Below are 26,383 nucleotides of genomic sequence, written 5' to 3' on the forward strand. Positions count from 1 at the left end.
TGCCCCATTTCTTGACCGCCCCCGACACCCGGCTATTGGTGAGCCCCCCGGTGAGCGCCAGTGCACAGCTATGCTGCGTTCAGCGAGGAGTATGGCTAGTGTTGCAAATTTGGTCTCTACCTTTTTTTTGCCTATGTCGCTTGACGATGCCGAGGGCGCACGCCTCCCACGTGTGAAGTTCTGTCAGGCCCGTGACTTCTTGTATTGTAGTGTGCACTGTTGCCCAGAAAGCTTGTAGCATGGGACATGTCCAAAACATGTGGATAAATGGGGGTCAGGATTGTGGTAGCGGGTGCAGTCAAATTGTGGCACCGGAAAGAAGCGCTTAAGCCACGCCGGTGTGAGGTAAGGGTGGTGTAGGATGTTGAACTGGATATTTTTTAATCTTTTGCTGCGGGACACTTTTTTGTGGTGTTCTAGGGCTGTGAGCCACTCTTTATCGTGGAGGGCTAGGTCAAATTCCTTCTCCCAGTGGAGTCGCAGTTGCATCAGTGGTGTGTGTGTAAGTTCCATAATGGATTTATAGATCCACGTGATATGATGTCTACCCGTCCCCATGTGTAGGTGTGTAATACCGGGTGTGTCTTGGGTTATCCATCCTTGAGGTCCCACGTCCTTCTGCAGTCTGCCACCAGCTGTCGGTGGAGCAGGATTTGGCCTTCAGGGAGCCCACTCTCTTCGGTCAGTCCTGCGAACGATGTCAACTGGTCGTCAGTGAACAGGGCTCCGATCTCTGTGACCGTATGCTCTGTCCAGACGTGTAGTTCTCCCGAGGTGTAGTACCCTTGTCCCTTGGGGAGGCCTAATAGTGGCAATAATGGGGAATACATAGGTGTCGCCCCGGACAGGCAGTGAATGCGTAGGATGCAGAATCTGGCCACTTTAACCAACAGAGATTGCGCAGGGTTGGGTTTGGTCCTTAGGAGGAGCATCCAGGTTAACTCCGGGATTGCTACTTGTCCCGTTTGGGTGTCCGTTTCCCTGGGGTTGCGATGCGCTGTCCAGTGTAACAACCACTGCAGCTGCGCTGTGAGAAAATACGCTACGAAGGACGGGTACCCAAGCCTTCCCCTATCTCGTGGCAATTGTAGGGTTGATAGGGCTACTCTGCGTCGGCCCTTCCACCATAATAAGGAAATTAGTAATGAGTTTAGCTCTTGAAAAAAGGAGAGCAGTGGAATGACCGGGATGTTGACGAAATAGTAAAGCAGATGGGGTGCCATGATCATTTTTGATAGTGCTACTATTCCTATTGGGGCTAGGGGCAGAGTCCGCCAGAAGTTGATTTGGCTTTTTAGTCCTCGGAGGGCTCTGTAGTGATTGCCCTCCAGGAGGTCCTGAGGTGTGTGATAGAGTCTGACACCCAAGCTTCCTGGGGCATCCCCCGTCCATACTAGTGTGGCGTTTCAGAACCCAATTTCCCTGAGAGGTGTATTTGGGTGTAGGGGGTAGATAGAGGAGTTATTCCACTTTACCTTCAACCCTGCGGCTTTCTCGAAGTCTGCGAGCATGGTCTAGGGAGTAGTAAGGTCTGCTGTGATAACCCTGACAGAGATGACAAGATCATCCGCGTACAGGAATACACTATGTGCACGGCCTCCCAGCGGTATACCCCAATGGTCTCCCATCTCTCTCAGTCGTATCGCCAGCAGGTCCATGACAATGGCAAATATGACGGGGGACAGTGGGCATCCCTGGCGTGTTCCGCGCATGATTGAGATGGGGGGTGAGATGTGCCGGCCTATTCTGACCCATGTGGTGAGTCGGGTATATAATAGCGGAGTGTACGCTATGAATGGGGGTCCCAAGCCCATCCGTTGTAGCACCTCGAATAAATACTGCCATGCTAGGGTATCGAAGGCTTTCTCGGGATCCAGCGCAAGGCACGCCGCAGGTGGAAACCTGCTCCACACACGGTCCTGGATCTGGAACAGCCAACGTATATTTTGGGAGATACTTCTCCCAGGGACAAATCCGCACTAGTCGGAGTGTATTAGTCTGGGGAGTACCTCTGTAATCCTGTCCACTAGGATCCTCCCTAGTATTTTGCAATCCACGGTCAGGAGAGTGATGGGGCGATATGAGGTCCGGACTAGAGGATCTCGATCTGGCTTGGGAAATGTCACCAATATAGATTCCCGCATAGATTGGGGGAGTAGCCCTACATCCAATGCCTCTTGAAAGACTGTGTCTAGCTGTGGGACTAAGTGTCTAGAGAAGGTGGCATATAGTTCTATGGGGAAACCGTTGTGACCTGGTATCTTGTTTTTGGCCAGGTGGTGTATCGCGTGTTTGATCTCTGTCGCCATGAGTGGGTCATCCAAAGACGCCCGTTCTTCATCTGTTATCTGGGTTATGGTGTCTGTGGCCAGTATGATACGAATATGTTCCCCCCCTGTCCTGAATCGGTTCCCTATATAGTGTGGTGTAGTAGACGTGGAAGGCTGATATTATGTTCGCCTGCGCGTAGAACACCTCACCAGCGGTATTTCGAATGCCGGTTATCGAATGCGTTTGTCTCTCCTGTCTAATGAGCCAGGCCAGTAGGGTGCCGGTGCGGTTCCCTTCATTGTGGACTCTGGTGACGTACGTGTGAAAATTGTATCAACCTAGGTCTGCACAGGCCTCCTCGTATTTGATTTTGGCTTCAGCTATTTGCGCGGGGGAATCTCATGCTGGTCTGCTGCCTTAGACAGATGTGCCACTTGTTGTTCTGTGGTTTGTCCCGCCCTCTCTAGCATTTGCCATACCCCTGTGATTTGCCGGATGCATGCTCCCGGTAAGACCACTTTGAAGGGGTCCCACTCGAGTGTTCTAGCTTGTGTGGTGCCCGTGTTTTTGGAAAAATAGTGTTACATGGTGTCTGATTGCTCGTGTTGGAATACTGGGTCTGTGAGGCAGTCCCTGGGGAGTCGCCATGTGGGGATCGGGGGCTTGGGTGGAAACCATCGGAGATGCACGACATGCGCATCGTGGTCCGATATAACCATGCTCACGTAGTCAGAGAGTGGGAGGATAGTCTGTGTGCACATGAAAGGGTCTAATCGGACTCGAAAGTTGTGAGGGATAGAATGGAACGAGTAGATTTCAGTGGTCGCATGTGTGTGCCACCACAAGTCCGTTAATGAACAATGGGTGGCCCAAGCTCGAAGTCCGGCAGTATGTGTGTGGGTGTGGGAGTGTCTAGTGGGGGTGAGAACTGTCCAGTGCGAGATCTAGGGAGCAGTTGTAATCCCCCCTAATATCCACGGGGAGGATGTAAAATGCGCCAGGTTACTCATCAGGGTCTCCCAAAATGGTGCCTGCGCTGGGGGCGTATATGCTACCTATGAGGATGGGCTGACCATCCACTAACCCCTCCAGTAATGCGTATCGCCCCTCTGGATCTATCTTCCTGCCAGTTTCTCGAAAGGGGACTAGTGGCCGAATCAAGATCAGGGCTCCCCGCGCGTATGCAGAGTATGTCGTGGCACAGAATGTGCCCCGCCATTTCTTCTGAAGTTTGCCCAATTCCCCTCACATGAGATGAGTCTCTTGCAGTAGAATGACCTGCTCGTGTTTAATATATGCATAAATTGCATAGCGTTTCTTAGCCTTGTGTATCCCCCTTTTGTTTAGAGTTAGAAAAGTAAAATCTGTTTGAGTCATGGCGGATGATAGGTTGCGCTTTTGTGGTGATGGGTCTCAGGAGGTGTGTGGCCTCCCTTTCATTGCAAGTAAACGCTACCTGGTAAATAATGTGGAGATGTAGGTTGGCGCCCCCGCCCTTCTTGTTGGTGGAAGTGGGAGGTCTTGGTGCATGGGGAAGGTGAACAAATAACTGGGAGCGATACGTCCAAACTGACTCTCATAGAGGGAGAGAGTGCAAAAACTTTACATGGGGGGGGCAGTGCATGCCTGCGAGGTGAGTCCTCGAGCGGGCTTTTGTAGGATCAGTTTACGCCGTCTGGTCTAAAGACCATCGGGGAAATGCTGCGTGTCTAGGCGCAGTAAACTTCGGCTGTGTAAGGCAGCAAGGAACTGTTGGGAGGGTAGCCTTGGCCCTATTTGCTACTAGGGGCTTTCTCGAATGATTTTGTCGGCAGTCTGGGGGGTGACAAGAGTTGGAGTGATTGAGTCCTCTCTAGGAGATGTCCCTTCAATGTCTTCGTCTCCATCTGAAGAGAAAAGGTGTGGGTCCCGGTCTATGTCTTCTGCAGGCGGAGAGGCCTGCAGTTCTGTGATGGCCTGTACAGCCTTTCATCGCTCCTGCATGATTTGCTCTAGATCCGGAGATTCCAGGCTGTGGGGTGATATTGCGATGTCTCTCTCGCTGCATAGCTGATTCAATCTGCGCCTCCTGATGCGCGGTGCCCCATATCTCCGATCTTGTGATGTCTCTTCCCAGGAGCGCTGTGCGCAGTGCAGATCCACCCAGTTGTGGGCCTCCTCAGCGTTTGCAAAGAAAATGGTGGAGTCCTTGTGGTTGACTTTGAGTCGGGCCGGGAACAGCAGGGAGTATTGTATATTATTCACCCGTAGCCTGCATTTCACCTCTAGGAACGATGATCTCTGCCTTTGCACTGCCCGTGCATAATGTGGGAAGATCATGACCTGCTTGTTTTCAACATGGATGGTGCCCGATTGTCTGGCAGCCCTGAGCTCTGCGTCTCGATCTCGAAAGTGCAGGAATTTCACTAGCATCAGTTGGGGTGGGGCTCCTGGTGGAGGTCTGTGGGCCGGGACTCGATGGGCACGTTCAACGGAGAAGAAGGCTGTGCAGTCCGCATTTGGAGTGAAAGATTTCACCCATGCTTCTTTGTACTCCACCGAGTTCATACCATCAATTCCCTCCGAGAGTCCCAGCACAAAGATGTTACAGTGCCTCGAGCGCCCTTCTAAGTCGTCCACGCGCTCCTCCATGGTGATCAGGCATCCCATGATGGTTTGGAGGTTTTTTTGTTGTGTATTGACGGTGGGCTGCACTTCGGCCAGGGCTTTCTCTCCATCCACTACTTTGTCGGCCAATTTGCGATGGTCGACCCGGAGGAGGCTAATGTTCGTTGCCAGGGTGCCGAGTCGTTCCTCCATGAACACCCTCGAGAACTCAATAGCTGCCAGAACTTGGTGGAGCTTGTCTGAAATGGAATGGTCCGAGGGGGTCGCTGTTGTTTTAGATGAGGCGCGGGTATTCGGTAGGTTCTCCGGCACAGTTTCTGGTACCGTTGTGTTCTGTGAGAACCTTGGCTTCCCTATTATGCTGTGCGGAGCGGATGTCACCTGAGGTTCCGTTGGTGTGCACTGTCTGTTGTTTTTGTCGCTTACCAGTATGGGAAACCGCGTGTGGCCTCCCCCTCGGTAGTCACTGCCGGGCTAAGGTAGTTACTCCTCGTGGTTACTCAATTTGCATGTTTTGAATTGGTCCTCGGGAACACAGTCCATATGGCAGGTGCTGGGAGGCCTCACACCAAATATATCAGTGGGGGAGGCAGGCTGGATCAGGATGGGCTCAGTCCAGGCAGTCAGGCAGCCATCTTAAGGTCCGGCAATGACCTCCTTCAGTGCATCTGACCGACCTAAACCAGTATAGGGGGGTCGAACAGTAAACAGCGTGCGACTCAAGGGGTCCCACAGCCTTCCTCCCGTTCTCCGCTGCGGTGTCCCTGCGGTGGGCTGTATCACCTCTCCTGGTCCGTTTCAGCTGCAAAGTCTCTTGGGCACCATTTTGAGTCCAGGCAGCCCCGGCATTCAACAGCATTCAAACTGGTGTCGGGACCAGGGGAGAAAGTGCGCTCCTTGCCCTCAGGTTAAGGATGCTAAAACAAACAATTGTCTGTGGTACGTACTGCAGGCATGTAGGGCCATATCTGCTCCTGGACGATGCCGCTATGGAGGGAGTCGGAGGCAGCTTGGATCGCTGGTCCGATCCTGGTCCTTCCCTTGAGCTCGCAGTGGCCTCCTGCAATGTTAATGCCCAGACTGTTGCACCTTCTGTCCTCTGCGCCTTGTCTTCCGCTTCGTGGGTCGAGTCACAGAAGCCCGGTGCTAGGTGCTGGTCTGGCAGCAGGAGATGGGGTCAGAGGCGGGCAGATGCCATCTTGATTCGACGTGTTGGATCCGACAAAGTCCGGTTTTCTTCAAGATCCGCTTAGCCACCAGCCACAGAGATCACCGTCCGATGCTCCTCATGATCCGATTCCCAGATATTGGTTTCTCAACCAGGTTCGACTTGATAAAGTGGGCGAGACGCCTGTCCGATTGTGGAGCCTCAGCAAGGCACGACCGCCATCGTAGCTGTCTTGACCACGCCCCCAAGAATAGTTTTCCTTCTTGATACTATTTACCTACTTTGGCAGAAATTAAGGAAGTAAGACACTTTGGTTGTGGACGGCCCTCAGCTGGCAGAGGGAAGAAGCAGTTGGAAGACAAGACAATATAGGCGAAGCTTTGGGCCACATTGACCACAGTATATTTGTGAGCATACATAATGTGACAAATTACATCATAAACTACATTGATGATTTCCCTGCTGACATCTCACTTTACTAGTGATAGTGTTCATGACATTACCATAATATAGTGTAATTTCTCTGAATATGTGCTGGTATTTAATTATCTTTTTAAGCCGGTAATTTATTGTTATATATATTGTGAGGTCATGTGCAGTTCATTTGGTACATCAATGTTGTGCTTTCATTGGAAGGTAACATATGGTTTGTGGAGCTGAGCAAAAATAGCCAACCTTTTTGTTAATGTTATTTCATAACCATAGTTTTACCTTAACTATAGTTTATTAAATTAAATAAGTTGATGAGCCGACAGGCCAGTACGCCATGTTTGGATGAGCTCCCGAGTGATGTGCTCCTTGCCCCTACCTTACTTTCTAGATGGGCTACTCAGTAGCATGCCAGAGCTACGGGCGGTACGCAGCTGCTGTGGGACGGAGCAAGGCGGCGTACTTTACGCTGCCAGCCGCTGGCAATTGCAAGTGTGCGGCAGGACAAGGAAAGGAGGCAGGCAGCAGTGTGCATAGCAAGGGCCGTGAGGTAAGAGACACAGCCTAATTCCACTGTAGGACACGGCAGTGCAGTAGTGGTATTTGCAGACGACATTTTAATATTAGATCTCTCCCCCAAGGGTCTTAATAACCGTCTGCATGCACTACATATCTTCTCTGAAGAACACTTTTTGAAAATAAATATTTCTAAAAGTAAGATAATGTGCTTGGAGGGACGAAACAAACTAAAACTGGACCACATTAGTTGGGAATTGGGAGGTCAGAAATTAGAAAGAGTAAAATCGTATGTCTTTCTAGGCATGGTAGTCACTAGTAATTTAAGTAATAAATTACACATTGAAAGTAGTTCTCGAAAAGCAAAGTCACAGGGTAAAGGCCTAAGAACTCTGTATAAATCAACAGGTCAGAGACACTTCGTTCATCTGTTGGAGGCCTTTCGGGCAAAAGTTCCCCCGACTCTGCTTTACGGGGTAGAATTAATTGACCTAGCAGAATGGGGCTTTTTAGACTCAGTGGAGGGCTCCCTACTGAGAAATTTAACCTCGGTTAATAATAGTTGTAGCTCGGCTACCCTGCGTTTAGAACTCGGCCTTAGGAGTAGTTGGGCTCAGGGACTTGCAGGAGTGATCCGCTGGGTCATTAGTCTGATTAAAGGAAAGCCATCCACTCTCAGATTCCTTATCACAAAAGAGTTGATGGGCCCCCTAAATGCATACTCGATCCTAATAAAGAACTATAGGAAAGCTATCACTCTCTTGGAGTTGGAGGAAGCTTCCATCTTAGAGCTTTCCATGAATCAATTGAAATCACAACTAAAGCAAGCTACATGGAAGCTAAGCTATGAGAGGGATCGGAATCTAACAACACAAAAAAAGGGGGCCACTCAAGTTGTTGATTCCTATTCAATCAGACAGATACAACCCTATCTGTCATGGAACATCCCGCATGGCTTACGCCGCTTTTGGCTACTTCTCAGGCAGGACTTGCTCCCCTTGAACAAGTTGTTGGCCAAATGGTACGGAATATCTAATGTATGTAATTTCTGTAACCTAGCAATTCAAGACTCCAAACATGCCCTGTTAGCTTGTCCTGCATTATTGTCTTACCGGCGCCTCTGGATAAAACCGGCTTGTATTCAGTTTGGTATTTCTTCTGCAACAGCTCTGTTGGATGCTATTATTAGCCCCCCGAATGGAATTTTTTGTAACAAAATTTTTACTTTTTTTAAATGTTTCTTGGAACTTTATTAATAGAATGGTAAATTACTTTTGTATAATTACTGTCTGTATGAGTTGTTTTATATGGTCAAAATTTTTTCATTGTCTTCTGTAATTGTATAATATGTGGATCTCCACGGAGTTCCAAAACATATTTAATAATAAAATTGAATTGGTATTTTAGGCGGCAGCAGGAGCATAGAGGCCCACACAATGGTGAAGCAGACAGATGGGCAAGTGGCCCCTCGAGCCCTGGGTTTGCTTGTTCAGGCAGTTGCCGTGTATAGTCAAGTAAGTTGGACTTGGGTCTAGTGACAGGACAGCGAGGCTGGGAGCAGAGGCACCGAGTGTTGAGGTGCAGTAGTGTTAATGAGACATCTCATCTGAGGAGAACTGATGCAGGTACACTGCAGGAGCTCCCGTTTTCTATAAACAGCGTGTACATATCTATTCTACATACACAGCCGGAAACTTAGAAGCCCATGGTCCAGCCTCTACATGAGCCCCCATTGCTACTGAGCCCATGGAAGTGGCCCAGGTGCAAATGCCACACGGCTCTAGCACTTGTAATTAATCCCTGAAGGCACAGTTGGGCTCCTTGTCTCCTGAGTGGTACTGCTTACAGCCCATTCCTCTGTACAGCCTGGTATCTCAGATACGGTGGCTACTGACATATCCAGGTAATGGCGGAGAGAGTCGAGGCTGGTTGCAACTACTGTGGAAGCCGGAGAGGAAGGAGTGTGATGAGGAGTGCAGCCCAGCGCAGTTTGTGGTCTGTTCTTCAGCTGTGTGTAATAACTATCTCCAGCAATACATCTAGCATAAAACACTCTTTCTCCAGACCTTACAAAATAAAGAAGCTATCCATGTGAGGGAGGAAAAGCCAGGACAGCCAAGAAACCTTGCTCCAAGAGATTGGTTTATTCACAAGCCAGCAAAAAAACACTACAGCCAACCACCTGAGAAATAAATCCCTGCACGTGAATGCCTTGAAATCATTTAATGCACTTTCAACCTTTTTTACTAAAAGGGACCTTGAAACTAACATGTTGGCCGTGACGTAGTCAACTGCAGAAGTGCCAGTAGGAGCCAAAACTTCCCTTGGCGCTTGTAGGTCATAGTCGCCCTAAAAATTGGCAGGGCACATGGGTCAGACGGATCTGGAATCTATTGAAAAGACACCTCTTAGCAGAGATTTTACTCTCCCAGACTTAGACATCAAGACATGTCAAATCAATACCAAATAGTAATTTCTGATTTTCCATTGGCTTGCTGCACAGAGGAAAACACTGTGGGAACTACCCAGGGTCCTTTACCCAGAATGCAGCTCTTCAGTTGGACTCCCAGTGAGAGTTTCTCTACCAACTCTATGCTGTCTAGTACCCCAGATTTGCACTTGAGTCCACATTCATCATGCAAACTCTTGTCCTTGATACTGGCTCTGTTGTAAAAATCAGTGAATAACTCTGATCATATTTTGGATTCACATCTGTCCTTATCTAAATCAATGATCTTGGATAAAATATATATATCTATTGAAAAAGGCTACCTCCCCCTGCCCTTGACTATGGAAGACTATGAATGGTCCTGGCCTGAGGTTGCCCAATCCAGCTCCTATTTTTGTAAACACTATGCGGAGATCTCAGTATACGATCTTTGCTGTAAGGGCTTGGGCATACAGGCTGACCCAACTCAATATATGATAAGAAGTAATGAGAGCCAGAGTCCTTCGGAGAATAAGCAGAGTTGTCCCTTGCAAAATCTGTTTGAACCAAAGCTTATTAAAGAATCAACTCAATCACCATCTCCTCTTCCTGCTAGCGAGAGTAAAGCAAATACTCTTTTTCCAATATTCCAAAATAAAGAGTCTTCCGCATTGCCAAGGCTTACAGGGAAGGAAAGAAAGAACAAGGAAGGCAATAACTGAAAGACTGCAAGGAGAAAGAAACAGCACAGAATCTGCAAAAAGCGAGCAAAATACATCTGCTTTGACTTAAATTGTGCCCCGGGTACAGCAGTGGATAGTGGTGAGAGTGTTTTAACTGAGGAAAAGGTAGGAACATCCCTTCCCAAATTATTCCAAGAAATATCTCCAGATTTACCACCAAGCCAATGAGCAGAGGATGCCTTAGCCGCATCAATCATGATCCTCCCTCAAGAGACTCCTCCTTATTCTTTAAACCCTTCTCCGAGCTGTTCTATTATTGATTGTGTGATTGCTCCTTTTGCTACATTTAATATGACCTCTGGCATGAATGTTCTTGATAATCCCTACAGTGATCATTAATTGGTTTCCTGCATGATTGATGTAGCCCTAAAGGAAATATGAACCTGGAACTTTAAAGATATAACAGTGGGGTTTAAGAGACCAAATGGTAGAACCTATTAGAATTCCAAGTCGTCCAGCAGGCTGAAACAAATTGCTGATAGCAATAATAGGAGAGCCACAATTTACGTGTCCTGACCCATTACTTGCACAGAAATTGTATGAAATCATTGGTTACTGCTTGTAAAATAAATAACTCAATCTCCCTAATAAAACCATATTCCAAACCTTTTACCTGTATAAACAATGACATAAACAGACTGGTAAGGATCTGATATGTTTTCTTTAATTCAGAAGGTAATAAACTAATCAATCTCCTGAAAAGAAGAAGGCACAGATTGCAACTTTTAACCTTTTTCAGCTAAAAGAAGCAGCCTCTCGCAAAGAGGTTAAAGGATACTGGGAAATGATCTCTAATAGTTCCATCACTAGAGTAAAATCTCTCCCAATTCCAATTAAGGAAGCAGAATGGGGAAATTAGCTAGGGAAATTATATTCAGGTAATGCTGATACAGAGTGAACTCACATTCCCTCTACTGATCACTATACTTCTCCCCAGCATATGAAGCCCCTATCATGAAAGAGATTGAGGGTATTATTATGGGAATGAGGTCTTCTGAGGCAATGGTTGTTGAAGAGATCCCCACCACTGTTATTAGAAGGGATCCATCTCTTTGGGCCACATACCTTACTCTCCTTTTTTCTTATTGCCAACAGCGCACAGAGTTACCGCTCTTTGCCTGGTCTGGAAGTATCGTAATATGGATACACAAAACGGGCCCTATAAATCTCCCCTGTAATTACTGCCAAATAGCTTTGCTGGAAGCTTTGTGGAAAATATTTGCTAGGATTAACCTGGAACACACCTCACTGAGTGGGTAGAAGGGAAAAAGATCCTCCCTATAGATTAAGCGGGTCTTAGAAAGAAACATTGCACACTTGATAATATATTCATGTTGAAGCTTTCAATTTGAGCGCTCAATTTATATATAGCATTCAAACATTTCTCCGCATTGGATGAACCATTAAGGAAACATTTAAAGAAGTTAGGCATGCCTGAGGTTCTCCTTGTATTAGCAATTGCTCTCTAATTTTCCTCTTGGTGTCAGCTTTGCTAAGCGGGGATCAGGAACAGTCCTCCATAATTCAAAACAAAAACTATTGAAAACAAGGTTGACTGCTAGCTCCAAAACCTTTCTCCTTGTATGTTTCACATCTCCCTGAGAGTCTAGCTAACAACGAGCAGGACACTTCTAGGATAGGTGGCGGCCCCTTTCTTGTCTTGATTTATTCAGATGACATCAGCATCCTGCATCTAACTCCCAAGGGCTTGAATAAGCGGCCAGCCTTTTTAAGCAGTACACCACCCTCCACTATCTGAAGATTAATGTCTATAACAGTAAGGTATTGATCCTCAAAAATAGAAAAGCCTGGAAGATCAGTAACTATGTATGGGTTTTATGGTCTGTAGAAGATGGAGGTAGTAAATTCATATCCCTATTTTGGGGAAATCATAGCAGTGAGCATAATGGAAAAGGTACATATTGAACACTTCTCCTTCAAGGCCTCCTCGCTTGCCAATAGGCTGCAACCCTTCTATAACACGATGAGTCAGTGACATTTTCTACATTTGCTATCAGTTAGAGGCTAAAGTTCCACCGACGTTATTATATGCCATTGAATCAATTAACTTGTTGAAGTGAGATTTCTTAAAGAAAATGGAAGGGAACATTTTACATAAACTTTGCAATTTTAATTTGTCTGTTCCGGTTCCTGCCTCAAGAATGGAATTTGGCCTAACAAGCTGGAATGTGCAACGGCCGGCCAGTGTGATCCAGTGGGGCTTTCAGCTCAAGAAGAGCAAAGAGGATTCTAATATGAGCTTTCTGAATACTGAAATGTTTGGCTCAGCGTTAGGAAAATATAAATGTTCCCTACATTTCGCAAAGCACTAAATCAATTTGAACTACAGGGAGCCACACTGGCATCTCTCTCTCACACTCAAATTAAAAGCTTTTTAAAGGATGCCTTTAATTTTATTAGTCAACGTTTGGACTTAACATACTGCATGCCAAAGAAAAGTAACATACTGTATGCCAAAGAAAAAGTGTGAGGGGCCTTAAGGTAGCTCAGCAGTACCTCACTTGGAATCTGGATTTTAAATTGTGGTAATTAAATAGTTATGGTTTGCATGCCTGTTGTGTGAGTGGTTGTGGAGCTAGCAAACGTGAATTTGAATGAGTTTTGGGGACTGTGTTTTCTAAACATATCTCCATGTTAGCTGTTATACTAAATTGCAGAGTTTTCTTAAACATATGTCAGTTAAGGTAAGTTAGTCAAGCTTAGACATAACTTCACTTTAGATGTAGTTGTTTCAAGAAAGTTTTGTTTTTGATGCTATTCTAAACGTAACTTCCTTGAAATTATTTCCCTTCCGCCAAGGCTTTCGCCCAACCTGTTGACATGCTGCACATGGTCAGGATGCCATGCATGTGAGGAAGAGTGAGTAGCCCAGTAGGAGTTTGGTTGAGCTTTAAGGCCATACCATAAAAAGAAAACGTCTGCCCTAAGGTAACTACAAATCACACCCTCGCCATGCACTGCTTATTACTGCACATATTACATCACTCATTACATCTTCTATGACATCATTAATAATATCACTGCAACATTTGCAATGAATGAATTGATCATAAAACTGTGCATGGCTGGGGCACGAGTTACAGTTACCTTAAGGAACGAGTTATAGTTTTTTTTTTAGTTTTTTTTAAATTTCTTTATTGCATTTCAATTGAAAGAACATCATTCTGAAACTACAGTTCCCCTCAAAGATCCCCCTCCCTCCCTACTGACTCTGTCGTCAACCATCGTAAACACAGTTATCAAGCGACTGTACGATAAACAATATACACAGCCATTTAGCCAACAACCCATAACAGGGCAGGCGGCCTTTTATCACATTCACTTGTCACAACGCTACTAAATGACTCCGTGCCAAGATCATAACCATTACAAAAAGATAACTGTAAAAAGAAAACCGGCCCAGTGTCTTCATGCCACTTATCCCTCCGCACCCTGCGTCGTTGTGGGTCCAGTGCTGTTGCTTTTGGTCATCAAATATGTGTGGTATAAGCCCCAGAAGTTTTTGGGCCTGCTGGTGGGGGGTTGCAACTCGCTATAGTTTTCAGATTGTGTACAACAATAAAGCATATCGTGCGCCCAACGTTTTGGTGTTGGCAGTGGGCCTCTCATCCAGCAGCAAGCAAGCACTCGGCGGGCCATCAGTAGGCCCATGTCAACTAGTCTCCTAACCGCCCTCGGTAGCTTTTTAGTGTACCCCAACAAGGCCAGTAGCGGGTCAGGGGCGACCGCAACCTCCGTGAGCTCGCTTATTTCAGCAAAAATCTTTTCCCAGAAATCCCAAACACCGGGGCAATGCCAGGCTAGATGCAAGAAATCAGCGTCTGGGGCGTTACACCTCTCATAGTGCGTGGTGTCCCGTAAGCCGTACCTGCATAGACGTGCGGGGGTGTAGTACACTCGGTTTAGGAACTTAAAATGGATTAGTCTATGTCTGCCATTAAGTGAAACCTTCTTTTTTTTGGGGGGGGGTTTTCGGAGTTTTATATAGCGCGAACTAGAACCGAATCAGTTATCAGAGCGCTTTACATAGCACCAGTTACGTTACATGAGGACACACTTTCATTTTTTAGGCACGGGGAGATTAAGTGATTTGCCCAGAATCACAAGGGTTTTTTTTTGGCGTCGTTACCGAGACTCGAACCCAGATCCCCAGGTCCGAGGTCGAGCGCCTTAGCCGTTAGGCCAACCCCTCTCCCCTTAGTTACAGTGCAGCAGTATCGCCATGTGTCGTCGTCTAATACCAAGTCTAAGTCGGCCTGCCATGCCAGTCGTGCTTTAGTGTATGGGTACCGCGTGGCCGTTTGTGTAAGCTTGTATATACTGGACAGTAGCCCCCTCGGTGATGTGGTTTGTATTACATGTGTAAGCTCAGGGACCTCTGGGGGTTCTGCCATGTCCCCACCTAGCAAATTTCCTAAAGCGCTGCGCACCCTATGTAACTGAAATCGTGTCAGCAGCGGGGGTGCGTCATTGGCACCCAGCGCCTGCACCCACTTCTTAACTACTCCGTCAGTGAACAAATCACCCGCCGTGTTTATGTTTAGTTTATGCAAGGCGTCTATAACGCCTTTTTCCAGAAGCGACGGCAGCCACCTGGCCCCAGTCAACTGGCATCACCGGTGAATATAACAGCGCTCCGCCCTGCATTAACAAGAGACTGTGCCATGCATGATTCGTGGCTGTTATGGAGTCCAGTACTCCCGTCCTGCGATCCAGTGGTCGAAAAATGGTGTGCTGGAGTGTATCTGGTTGTGCAAAAATTGTCTCCATGCGAACATGAGGTATGTTTCTGTCTCCATGCAGCCAAGTGTGGAAATGCGACGCCTGTGCCGCTCTATAGTAAGCCTCCATGTCCGGGGCTCCAAGTCCGCCCATCAAATAGGGCATAATAAGTGTCGCCCATCGGACGCGAGGCTGCCCACCCGCCCACGCTAGTTTAGTCATCTGCTGCTGCAGTCGTGCGAAAAATGATTTGGGGAGGACAATCGGTAAGGCAGTGAACAAGAACAAGAACCTGGGGAGCACAACCATTTTCATTATAGATATACGTCCCATTAGAGACAGAGGGAGTTTGCTCCAATTTAGCACACCATCCACAAGCTTACTGACAGCGGTGCCATAGTTGGCTCTGAAGAGGATCTCCGCGTCTGTATGCAAGTGTATCCCCAAATAGCGGACCGTGTCCGTGGTCCATTGGAGGGGGTATTCCATTTGCACCTGTTGCGTGAGCGGCGTAAGTGGAAAGGCCAGCGACTTAGTCAAGTTGACCGTGAGACCCGAGAGCGCCCCAAACCGGACCACCTCCCTGAGTACTGATGTTAAGTTATTATCAGGGTCGCGGACGTATAGCAAGGTGTCATCTGCGTACATGGACACTATAATCCTGTAGCCCGGGAAGCCTAAGCCTTCGTTTCCGTGGTATTCCCGCAGAGCGCAAGCCAGCGGTTCTGCCACTAGGGCGTGTAGGAGGGGCGAAAGGGGGCATCCTTGCCTAGTCCCTCTAGTGATTGGGAAGGGGTCCGTGACCAGGTCTCCAACATGGAGCCTCGCACTCGGTGCATGATACAACGCCCCTAACATTTGTAGAAACGGCTGTCCCAGGCCCTTGCGCTGCAGTACTGTACACATAAAGGGCCACTCAACAGAGTCAAAGGCCTTCTCCATATCTAGGAAGACAGCCAATGCCCTACTATCCGGTCTAATATGTTGGAACACTCCCAGGACCGTGCCTATATTGTAGACTAGGTTCCTACCGGGGATGAATCCCGCCTGTTCCGGGGCAACAAGTCCATCCACAAGGAGGGCCAACCGAGTAGCTAGTACCTTGGCAAATAGTTTGTTATCAACATTGAGTAACGACAGGGGTCTGTATGAGCCACACTCATCATGTGGCTTTCCCGGCTTCAATATAGTTACCAAGAGAGCCTCTCTCATAGAGTGTGGCATGCTGCCTTCCACACAGATGTCGTCAAATAGGGTCGAAAGATGTGGGAGCAGTTGGTCCTTGAAGGCTTTGTAGAAGCCCGTCGTGAGGCCGTCAGCTCCTGGTGCACTGCCAGACTTCATGCTTGCAAGCGCATCTAGAATCTCGTCCCTGTATATTGGTTGCTTGAGGAATTCCCTATCAGAGTCAGTCAGTGAGGGGAGGTCTATTTGACTTAAATAGTCCACAGTTTCCTCTTCCATATCGCCTATTTTATAGGTGTATAAATCTGAGTAGTAATTTTTAAAGGTCTCGGCTATTCCGCTATCGTCTGTAATCGGCTTTCCCGCAGCGGTGTTCAAAACACTAATGTGTTGACGCCACCGCGTTCCCTTCATGAGGTTGACCAGCACCGCGCTCGGCCGCTCCCCCTCTCCATACACCCGAGCTGTGGAGTATTTGCTCATGTGTTTTACCTCCCTGTCCGCCTCTTCATGATACTCCGCTAGTAGGGTCCTTATATCAGCACTCACGGCGTCATCAGCGAGGTCACACCATCTACGCTCCAACTCCTCTATACTTTTCTCAAGGGCCGCCAATCTTTGCCTGATTGCTTTGAGGATGCCCGAGTGCTTAGACATCGAGACTCCTCTGATATATACCTTGAAGGCCTCCCAGACGACTTGGAAGCTGTCTACCGAGCCTATATTCTGTTAAAAAAACGTATCAATGGCCTCAGCCAACTCTCCCCTAAACACTGGGTCCAGTAGAGAGTTAGGCGGGAACCACCATGTAAAGTACGGTATGATCCTGCCTGGGACGCGTAGTTCCATCAGTACAGGTGAGTGATCAGAGAGTGTCCTGGGCAAAACCCTGCAGTCCCTCACTCGATCTAAGAGGGAGGAGGAGGCAAGCAAGTAGTCTATCCTCGTGTGAATGTTGTGGTATGCAGAGTAGTGTGTGTACCCCCCTTGTTGTGGGTTCCTGGAACGCCAGACATCCTCCAAGTCCAGACAAGTGATGGCGCTCTGCAGCAGCTGCGGGTCTGCGGTGAGGGCCAATCGACCTGTCCAAAGTCGGGTCCATAGTGAGGTTAAAGTCTCCCCCCCACAATATCCCGCCCCTGTGGTCTAGTTGTTTAATTTTAACAGCAAGGGCCTTGTAGAACTCTGGCGAGTCAAAGTTGGGGCAATAGGTATTGATGACCGTAATGTCCGCGGCAGGGCCGTGACATCTAGTTATGACAAATCGGCCATCAGGGTCTGTGTCTAGCGTTTGGATCTGCAGTTTGGACTTAGGGTTAACCCATGTCAAGACTCCTCTGGCGCTGGTAGTGTATCCAACAGCTGAGACATTGCCCTCCAAACCCCTGCTTCTGAGCATGTGGTTGTGCGTAGGTAGGTGCGTTTCCTGCAGTAGTGCTATGTCTACGCGGTGTCGCTGAAAGTAACTGACCACCTTCCCGACCTTGCGGTGGTCATTCAGGCCACGAACATTCCAAGTGACAGTTGTTAGTTTAGGTGTGTTTGCTGTTTCCCCGTCAGTGGTGTTGTCTGCCATTACATCTCTCTATTGGGTGATAATGAGGCATATTTCTAACTGTATAAATTTCGGTCGTGTAGCACAAAGCCAGTTGAAGCAATTCCCCCAAAGAAATAGAACAAACTTCCGCTATCCGCGGCAATACTGTATGTGTGCCCCTCAGAACTCCTCCATCCCCCTCCCACAGCAGACTAACCCCAACTTGGCCCAGCATGTCAATATCCCCCTCCCATGTATCCCCAAACAAACACAAAGAATCCCCTAAGGGGACTGACAGGGCACGCAGTGCGAGGGCCGAGGTTGCCAGATGAAACAGCCGTAACATCAGGCAGTACTCACTGATGCCTCGCTCCCGCCGCTAACGCCGTCAGAGGTTAAGCCGGCACGTGCCATCAGGGTGTATATTGGTTACTATGGTATATTTACAGACTAGCTCGCTCCGCTCCCCAAGTACCCCCGAATGATCGTGGTGCATGTGCCTCTTCCGCCCTCATCTCGCAGGGTGCAGCTGAGCCGGTGTGCGTATTCTAAGCTTAGCGGTAGCAGGCAGAACAAAGCAATCTCACCAATGTGTCGAGTCCTCGGGGCTCTCGTGTCCCCTCTTTCAGAGGTTCAAGTTCTGTGAACTAGGATTCTGGAGTGTTCCCAAATAGTAGTGCCAGCTCTCCCGCTTGTATCAGGGCGCTCCACGAAAGAGCAAAGTACCCTAAAGCCGCCACACACGTAGATGATGTGGCCGTACTAATCCTGTTCTTCAAGTGGGCTGTTGGATTCCTCCTCACCGTTCTGACTCTTAGGGCTACCCCTGCGTTCTTTTGTCCAAACTTTCAATGCCTTGTGGAGGTCCTTAGGATCTGTAAAGATGTGTGAGCGACCTTGCCTGTTGATCCTCAATTTTGCTGGGTATAGCATGGCATAGTCGAGCCCCAGGTCCCGTAGCTGTCTCTTGTACGGAGAAAAGTGTCTTCGTTCTTCTTGCACCTTCGCCGTGAAGTCCGGATAGATGGAGATATCCGAGCCCTCGAATTGTAGTGTCTTTTTCTCTCGGGCTATCCGCAAGGCTGTGTCCCTATCTCTGTAATCTAGAAGCTTAGCGATAATAGGCCTGGGGGGAGCTCCTGGCTTCGGGCGTGAGCCCAGCGTGCGATGTGCCCTCTCGACGATGAACATTTGGGAGAAGGCGTCAGCTCCCAGCAGTGTCTGCAGCAGCTTCTCAACGAAGAGCTCAATTTTCCCCGTTTGTGTAGTCTCCGGCACTCCCGTGATTCGTACGTTCGATCTGCGAGAGCGGGCCTCCAAGTCCTCCGATTTATCTTGGATGACTTGCAGGATCCTATCATGCTGCTTTCGGGCTTTGTCATGTTCTGTTTGCGCCTCTTCAACTTCGGTTATGCGCCTCTCCGCCATGTCTAGTCGCTCAGCATGTTTGTCAACTCTTTCCGACATGCGGTCCATACGATAGGAGAGGGCATCTATCTTGGAGCCTAGCGACGTCATGCTGTCCTGGAGGCCTTTTTCCATCGTCACCAGCAATGCTTTAATGTCAGCGTAGAACGAGGTTTCGGCGCCTCTTGCCTGTGGGGCGGACTCCATTGCCTGTGTTTCCAGGTACCTGGTGCGGCGTTGCTCGAAAGGAAGCTTGGTTTGGGTTTTGTCCCCTTTGCCCATACTGCTCCCGAGTCTCAGGGCAACTCCTGTCCCTCACTCCCACTGCGTAGCGGCAATACGGCGCCGTCCGTTCAGGCCGTCTGCCCGCCGCTCAATGAGCCGTCGTTGTAGAGACTTGCTTACTGGGGCCGGCTCAAGGGTCAAAGTTCAGCAATTCTCAGAGAGTTGGTATCCCTTCAGACTCTATGTGGGGTATCCCCCCTCCACCACCGTGTCACTAGGCCGCAGCTAGAGCACCCCACAGCCAGATCACCGACGTCAGCCGCACTCACCGCCTGCGGCCCTGCACCACCATGCGTGGATTCCTCCGAGCAGCTTTAGTGTCCAGTTTATGGGGGCTCCCCGGGACACCTTTGGCCCTTACGTTGCTGGGTGTTGCCCCCTGTCTCGCCACTTGGGCCTCACGTCCTAGTCTGCCTGGCTTGGTGTAGTGTCAGCGCCGTTTCCAGCTGCCCATCAAGGCCTCCAAGGGTCTCACTGTGCAGGGAGGGGGTCGCAGGGGCCCTAGATATCCGGATCTCGGGAGCCCGGGGAGCAGGGTCGTGCATGTACCTTCAAACCGTCGAGTGGATGCCTCCTCCGACGGTCGCCGGGCAGCTCAGGGCGCGATGTCGCAACGCTCGTCTCTGCAGGGCAGCCTCGACTTCCTGCGGGGTTTCGCGGCTCTTCGCCCCCACACCGGGCCGGCTCCGCTCTGCGTCGCCACACGTCGCAGCACGCACCTCGGCCGCCGCGCAGAATCCAGGCGGGGGATGTGCGGCCCAGGTCTTCAACACGCATTCGCCCGTCGCGCGTGTCTCTGGCACTCCGTATGCCCCCGTTCCACTCGCGCTCGGCAGCGGAGGCCCCCGGGCTTACACACTTCTGCGCCCCTTCAGGCTCCGTGCAGGCAGGATAATTAACGGATAGTTTCGGCGTCGGCGCGGAGCTCCGCAATCAAGCGTCCGCCATCGGCTTAGGCAAGCTCCGCCCCCCAGGAACGAGTTATAGTTACTTGAGGTTAGTATAACTGAAGAATTTCAGTGGATTTGTACGTTTAAAATGGCATGCTTTAAATACTGTTGGGTTTAACTCTCGGAGTTTCACGGCACAGAATTCCATGGAAATACAAAAAAACTCAGTAGGATGTCCACAGAGCTCCTCCAACTTGCGGAAATATGCACTGAACCGAATTGCATATGTATGTTTTTTCACTGAAAAAAACAGAGGTACGGAGACGTTATAGTTAGGCTCAGGTTTGACTTGTACAAAACCAGGAGAATTCAGCCACTGCAATGCACTGCTTATGATCTCACATATTACATCACTCATGACATTGTCAGTGACATCACTGATGACTTCATCCAGTGACTGTGAGTGTCAAAAGGTTTATGAGTTTAAAATGTATATACCAAGGGTAATTGGTCAATCAATGGATGTATGAGTGCCTGTATGGATGATTCAGTGGGTGCATGACTGACTGTATAAGTGAGCGATTAGGTGTCTCAGTAAATGTATGGGTGAATGACTAGGTTATGTGAATGTGTTTGTGTGAGTCTGTCAGTTGGTGTCTAAGTGGCTGAATGGGTTTGTGAGTGGGTATGTGAGTGGCTGTACGGGTGATTGATTGGTTTTCTGAGTACCTGTATGAGTGTATGAGTATTTGTGTGGGAGGGTGAGGGGTGGGTGACTGTCTGCATTGATGAGAAAGTGGATGAGTCAGTGGCTGTGTTGGTTATTGTATGCATCTGCATCTGTGAGGGAGTTTATGGGTGACTGAGTGTGTGTATGGCTGTGTTGGTGAGGGATATATGATCAGTGGTATATGGGTGAGTACCTGCATATGTGAAAGGCAGTATAGGTGAGTGACTATATATGTGAGTATTTGTTAGTATCTGTATGAATATTTGAGTGGGTGTGTGTATAACTGTATGGGTGGGTAAGTTGTGGGATTGTCTCTATGGGTGAGTGAGTCAGTATGTGAGCAGCTCAATGGGTGATTGATAGTGTGTGAGTGGCTGTATGGGTGTATGAGTGGATATATCAGTGGCTGTATTAGTGAGGGAGTTAGTGTATGAGTGAGAGAGTGGATGTGTGTGTAGACATATAAATAAGTGTGTGAGTGTGTAAGTACTGGCATAGGTGTGTCAATGGTTTTGAGAATGATAGTGTGGAAGTTAGAGTGGGTGTATGAAAGGTTATATTCGGGTGTGAGTGCATACATCAGAGATTCTGTGGATGATATCAAAGATGTCACTGACCATTTCATGAGTAATGTAATATTTCAGGTCCTAAGCCCGTGGATTGTGCGTGCGAGTTAGTTCAGCTAAGTATAACTACTGAATTTTTCTGGTTATGTACGAGTGAAACCTGAGCCTAACTATAACCTCTCTGTAACCGTTGCTTTTTTCAGTGAACTTCTATGTTTAAAAAAATTATATTTCCTAACTATAATGTCCCTGTAACCTTTGTTTTTTCAGTGAATTTCTGCGTTTTCTTAACCCCTTCCACGCTACTGACGGAACCGCTCCGTCATCAGCCGCGGTAGCGCTGTGCTGATGACGGAGCGGTTCCGTCATGGCCTGCTCGACGCGCCTGCACGGCGCTGATTTCGCGCCTGCGGTGTGCGTTCTACTGAGCGGGCGGGGCCATGACGGAACTGCTCCGTCATGAGCACAGCTCAATCGAGGCTGGTGACGGAGCGGTTCCGTCACCAGCATGGGCTGCCGCGCAGCCCCCGCCCCCTTAGCGCTGTGGCGGAATAGCCGCCGCTGCGAAGGTGTTAAATGCTAATTCCTAACTATAATGTCACTGTAACCTTTGTTTTTTTTTTGTAAATTTCTATGTTTTTTTTACTAGTAGTCGAATTTGCAGTGGTAGAGAAAGGGGGCTGGGTCTCAGACCAGCTCTCAGGAACACAGCTATGTGGGACTTACACAAGGTACCAGGAGGGCTTTTTTGCCCCCAAGGTCCCTCAGGAGTAAAATGGACTTCATCCCCAAACATTAGTGTACCATGAGCCACGTTTGCAGAGTGATAGAGAAAGGGGGCATGGCCTCTAAAGACCTCTTAGCAATCCCGCTGTGAATGACTAATTAGAGATTGCAGGGGGTTTTGTTGACCCCAGCAACCCTCAACAGCCAAGGGAACTTCATCACCAAAACATCAGTGCACCAGGAGGCACCTTTGCAGGGTGGTTGAGAAAGGGTGTGGGGCCTCCGATGATGTCTGAGCAATCCGGATGTGGGAGACTTACTTGTCACAACATAGGGGTTCTTGGCCCGCAACGACCATCAGCAGCCATGGGTAGTTTCTCCCCCAACCAGTATTACACCAGGAGACCCCTGTCAGAGTGGTTGAGAAAGGGGGCAGGCCTCCATGGAGGTCTCAGCAATTCTCAGCAGGCTCATTTCTCACCTTTATTTTGCCTCTTTCTGCTCGTTTCTGACCTTTAATTTTATTTCTGACGTCTATTTTGCCTCTTTCTGCTTGTTTCTGACCTTTATTCGGCCTCTTGCTGCTCATTTCTGATCTTTATCCTGTCTTTTTCTGCTTGTTTCACTCCTATATTCTGCCTCTTGCTACTTGTTTCTGACCTCTATTCTGCCTCTTTCCTCTATTTTCTGACCTCTATTCTGCCTCTTGCTTCTTATTTATCATCTTTATTCTCCCTCTTCTGCTCCTTTTTTCTGCCTCTTTCTGCTCATTTCTCACCCTTATTCTGCCTCTTGCTGCTCATTTCCTATCTATATTCTGCTAAATTCACACCTTTATCTAGCTTCTTTCTGACCTTTATTCTGTTTCTTCATGCTCATTTATGACCTTTATTTAGCCTCATTGTCTTTTTCCCCTGGGACCACGGGGGAGCTTTAACACCGTGGAAGAGCCTCAAGGCCCCCACTGTCCTAGCCAGCTCCCTGACTCCTGCGAGAACCGACATTGCTGTGATAGCCAAAAAATGCGTTTACGGCCCTGCCCTCTTTTCTTTTTAAAAAAAAGTTTTTTCTGGGACTCGGTGCAAGGGTTCCTGCGTTGGTTCTAGGCAGCTAAATTAAGCACCAGTGCAGGGAGAAACGCATGGCTGCACCACATTCTTATGGATATGGAGCATCCCTGCATTTCTAAAGTGATGGAGCACAGTGTTAGCCTTCTTGGCTTAACCCAGTGCTCCACTTCATTGTAAATATGTCCCGTAGTGTTTGCTGCCACTGGCAAACAGGAGCAATCAAATGTTTCCTTAAAGTGTTCCGGGATGGGCTCCCCAGGACTCACTATGTGAGCTAGCCCTGTGGAACGGTGTCCCTGGGGCTATTAAAGGTACAGAGAGGCCCCTCCCTTTAAATGGGGTCTCAAGGGCCTTTTTTAGGCTCAGGGAGGAGGGCAGAGCAATCCCCCTCCTCTCTATTTTCGAATATGGCCCTGAGTATGGGGGAGTATACCTAACTCTAACGACACATTAATATTTGATTTTTTTCTGTGAATGTCTAGTTTTTTTTAATGTAAATTGATATTGTATTACCATCTGCATAAGAGAAAGAACACATTAAAGGGAGGTTTTAGTTAGGTAAAAATGTCAGTTACAAAATACCATTTTAAACAAACAATAAATATAATCACCAGTTATAGTTCACTGTGCTAACTATAACTTGTCCCACCACCATCAATCAATCAATCGATCAATGGTTTGTAAAGTCTGGCAAATCACCTGTGAGTGTCTGAAGGCACTGAAGTTGCTGATGGCTTTGTGGTGATTTGTTCATTCAAACAGCCAGGTCTTGAGTCCTTTCCTGAATTGCTGGATTGATGAGGTGGTCCTGAGGTGCAGGGAAAGGTTGTTCCAAGCACTGGCCGCCAGGTGTGAGAATGAGCGTCCTCTAATGTTGCCTCAGCAGATACGCTGGGTGTCTGTGAGGAAGAGGGAGGTGAATTGAGAGTGTCTGGTTAGTTGGTGGTAGGTCATGCATTTGTTGATGTATGATGGTCCTTCGCTGGTGCGGACTCTGTATACGTGGGTCAATATCTTGAACTAGCATCTCTTCTAGATCGGGAGTCAGCTTCTTAAGATGGGATGTAATGTGGGTCCATGTGGGAAGGTCGAGGATGAATCTGCAATTCCTATGACCTCAAATATCACATGACCCATGACATGTTCAATGACATCATTGATGATATCACTGATGACATCATCCAATAAGTTTGACAGTTTGGTATATGCTGTCTGACACTAAAAGGTATTTAGTTACGCATATCTAGAACAAATTTGCTAACGTGTTTATGCATTTGAAACATGGTTAGCCTCTTAATAGGTCTTGCATGTTTAGAGGGTGCTGGCTTTCCTTGTAGAGCTGTCGACAGGACAAAGGCTGTGTACATTAGAGACTTCACTATCTAACAGTATTTGAGAGTCTGTAGGTAGTCAGCTGTTCATGAAAAGTTGGGCATAGGGTGACAGCTTTATGTAGTAGGGACTTGGCGAACATTTGGGGCTTGGGTGGATGGACGAAGTGGCCTCTCCGTAAAAAGCTGTGCACAAGGTGAAGGTTGTGCGTAGTAGGGACTTGCCCATATAATATGTCTTGGATGTCTAGAAGAAGTGACTTCTCTGTGAAGAGCAATGAACAGGCCAAAGGCTCTGCATAGAAGGAGCCTTGTCATCTAGTGGGGCTTGCAAGTCTAGAGGGAGTGGGGTCTCCATGAAGATCTGAGCACAGTGTGAAAGATGTGCATAGTTGGAGCTTTGGCACCTAATAGAGGTATAGGGCCCCATTCAAAATCTGAGACAAAAGTGTAACTTTATGACTTTTGGTATTCACAGAGGTCATTTACGAGTCATTTCTTTATGTCTGCAGTCAGGCCGGAATTTCCGGCTTTGGCTGTACTTTCCGCACCCCAGCCGTAGTCTCTGGTTTGGGCCGGATGAAGTGTAACCAATGGGCTGGAATGCAATTTTTGCAAAAAAGAACATTGGGAATGTGTGATAAATGGTAGAGGAGGTCACGAAAATCATTTTGGGCAGGGAAAAGGGTGTGGCCGGACAGGACACTACATCAGTTTGGGCAGGGAAAAGGGTGTGGCCAGACACTACATCATACCCCAGAACAGTTCACTCCTTTCCTTCATGGCGTCATTGCCTTTTAGGTTAGCCCATCATGTATATACCGATTAAATACATTTTATCCCATCCACACACCATAATGGTTCTACACAGGTGACCTTTTACCTAGTAGCTTACTTTTGTCTCTCTGACATCAGGCTTTTGGTACCATATCCTAATCCCTGCAACTGACATATATAAACATGTCCCCAGGCAGATTAATTCTGTATAAGGGTCACCACTTTTTTCTTCCATGGCCAACAGCCAGATGTGAATGATCATGTTTGCTTATAAAAGGATTAGCAGAGGATTAGCAAATGTTTTCAATACATAATAATTCTAGAAGAAACCCTGGAGTGACCACTTTAGTATAAAAGACCCTCACTTTCCCTTACAGAACAGAGGATAATTCCTTCCAGGCTGGAATGAGACTCTGCAGGCTGATCTGTCGACAGCCAGAAACCTGACACCCCTTGCGGAGTACCATAATCGACGCAGAGACAGGGTCCTTCATTCAGAACCATCAGTTGAGGGGTTGGCATTTTTTCGGGGTATTCTTGGCTCCATTAGGATCTATCCTGACATTTACATACACAGGCTTCACCTACATATCCAGGCTAGGTACATTTATGTAGGCTATGTATCGTAGGAGTATGCCAATGCTATTGTTTAATATAATCTATTTGTATTCATCTGATTAGCACTGTGGTAGAAATGTATCTACTTTTTATGATATTGGTGCTAGCGATCACATTTGTCTGCTCCTGTCTTTTGATTGTTGCAGCTAATATGTTTCACAGTAAACTGACGCTTGACCAATAAATACTTCCTGAAACTGGTTTAATCATCATTCTATGTGTAATCTGAGATAAGTAAGCATGAGTGACTGAGCGAAAGACACCGTATTGTTTCCACGATACCTGAGGAATCAGGGTTGTCATGTTCTGTGGTTGCCAGAAACTACACACACCACTGTAAAGTACAGGGGGGTAGT

The sequence above is a fragment of the Lissotriton helveticus genome, chromosome 1_1, assembly GCF_964261635.1.
Source record: "Lissotriton helveticus chromosome 1_1, aLisHel1.1, whole genome shotgun sequence".
Classification (NCBI taxonomy): Eukaryota; Metazoa; Chordata; class Amphibia; order Caudata; family Salamandridae; genus Lissotriton; species Lissotriton helveticus.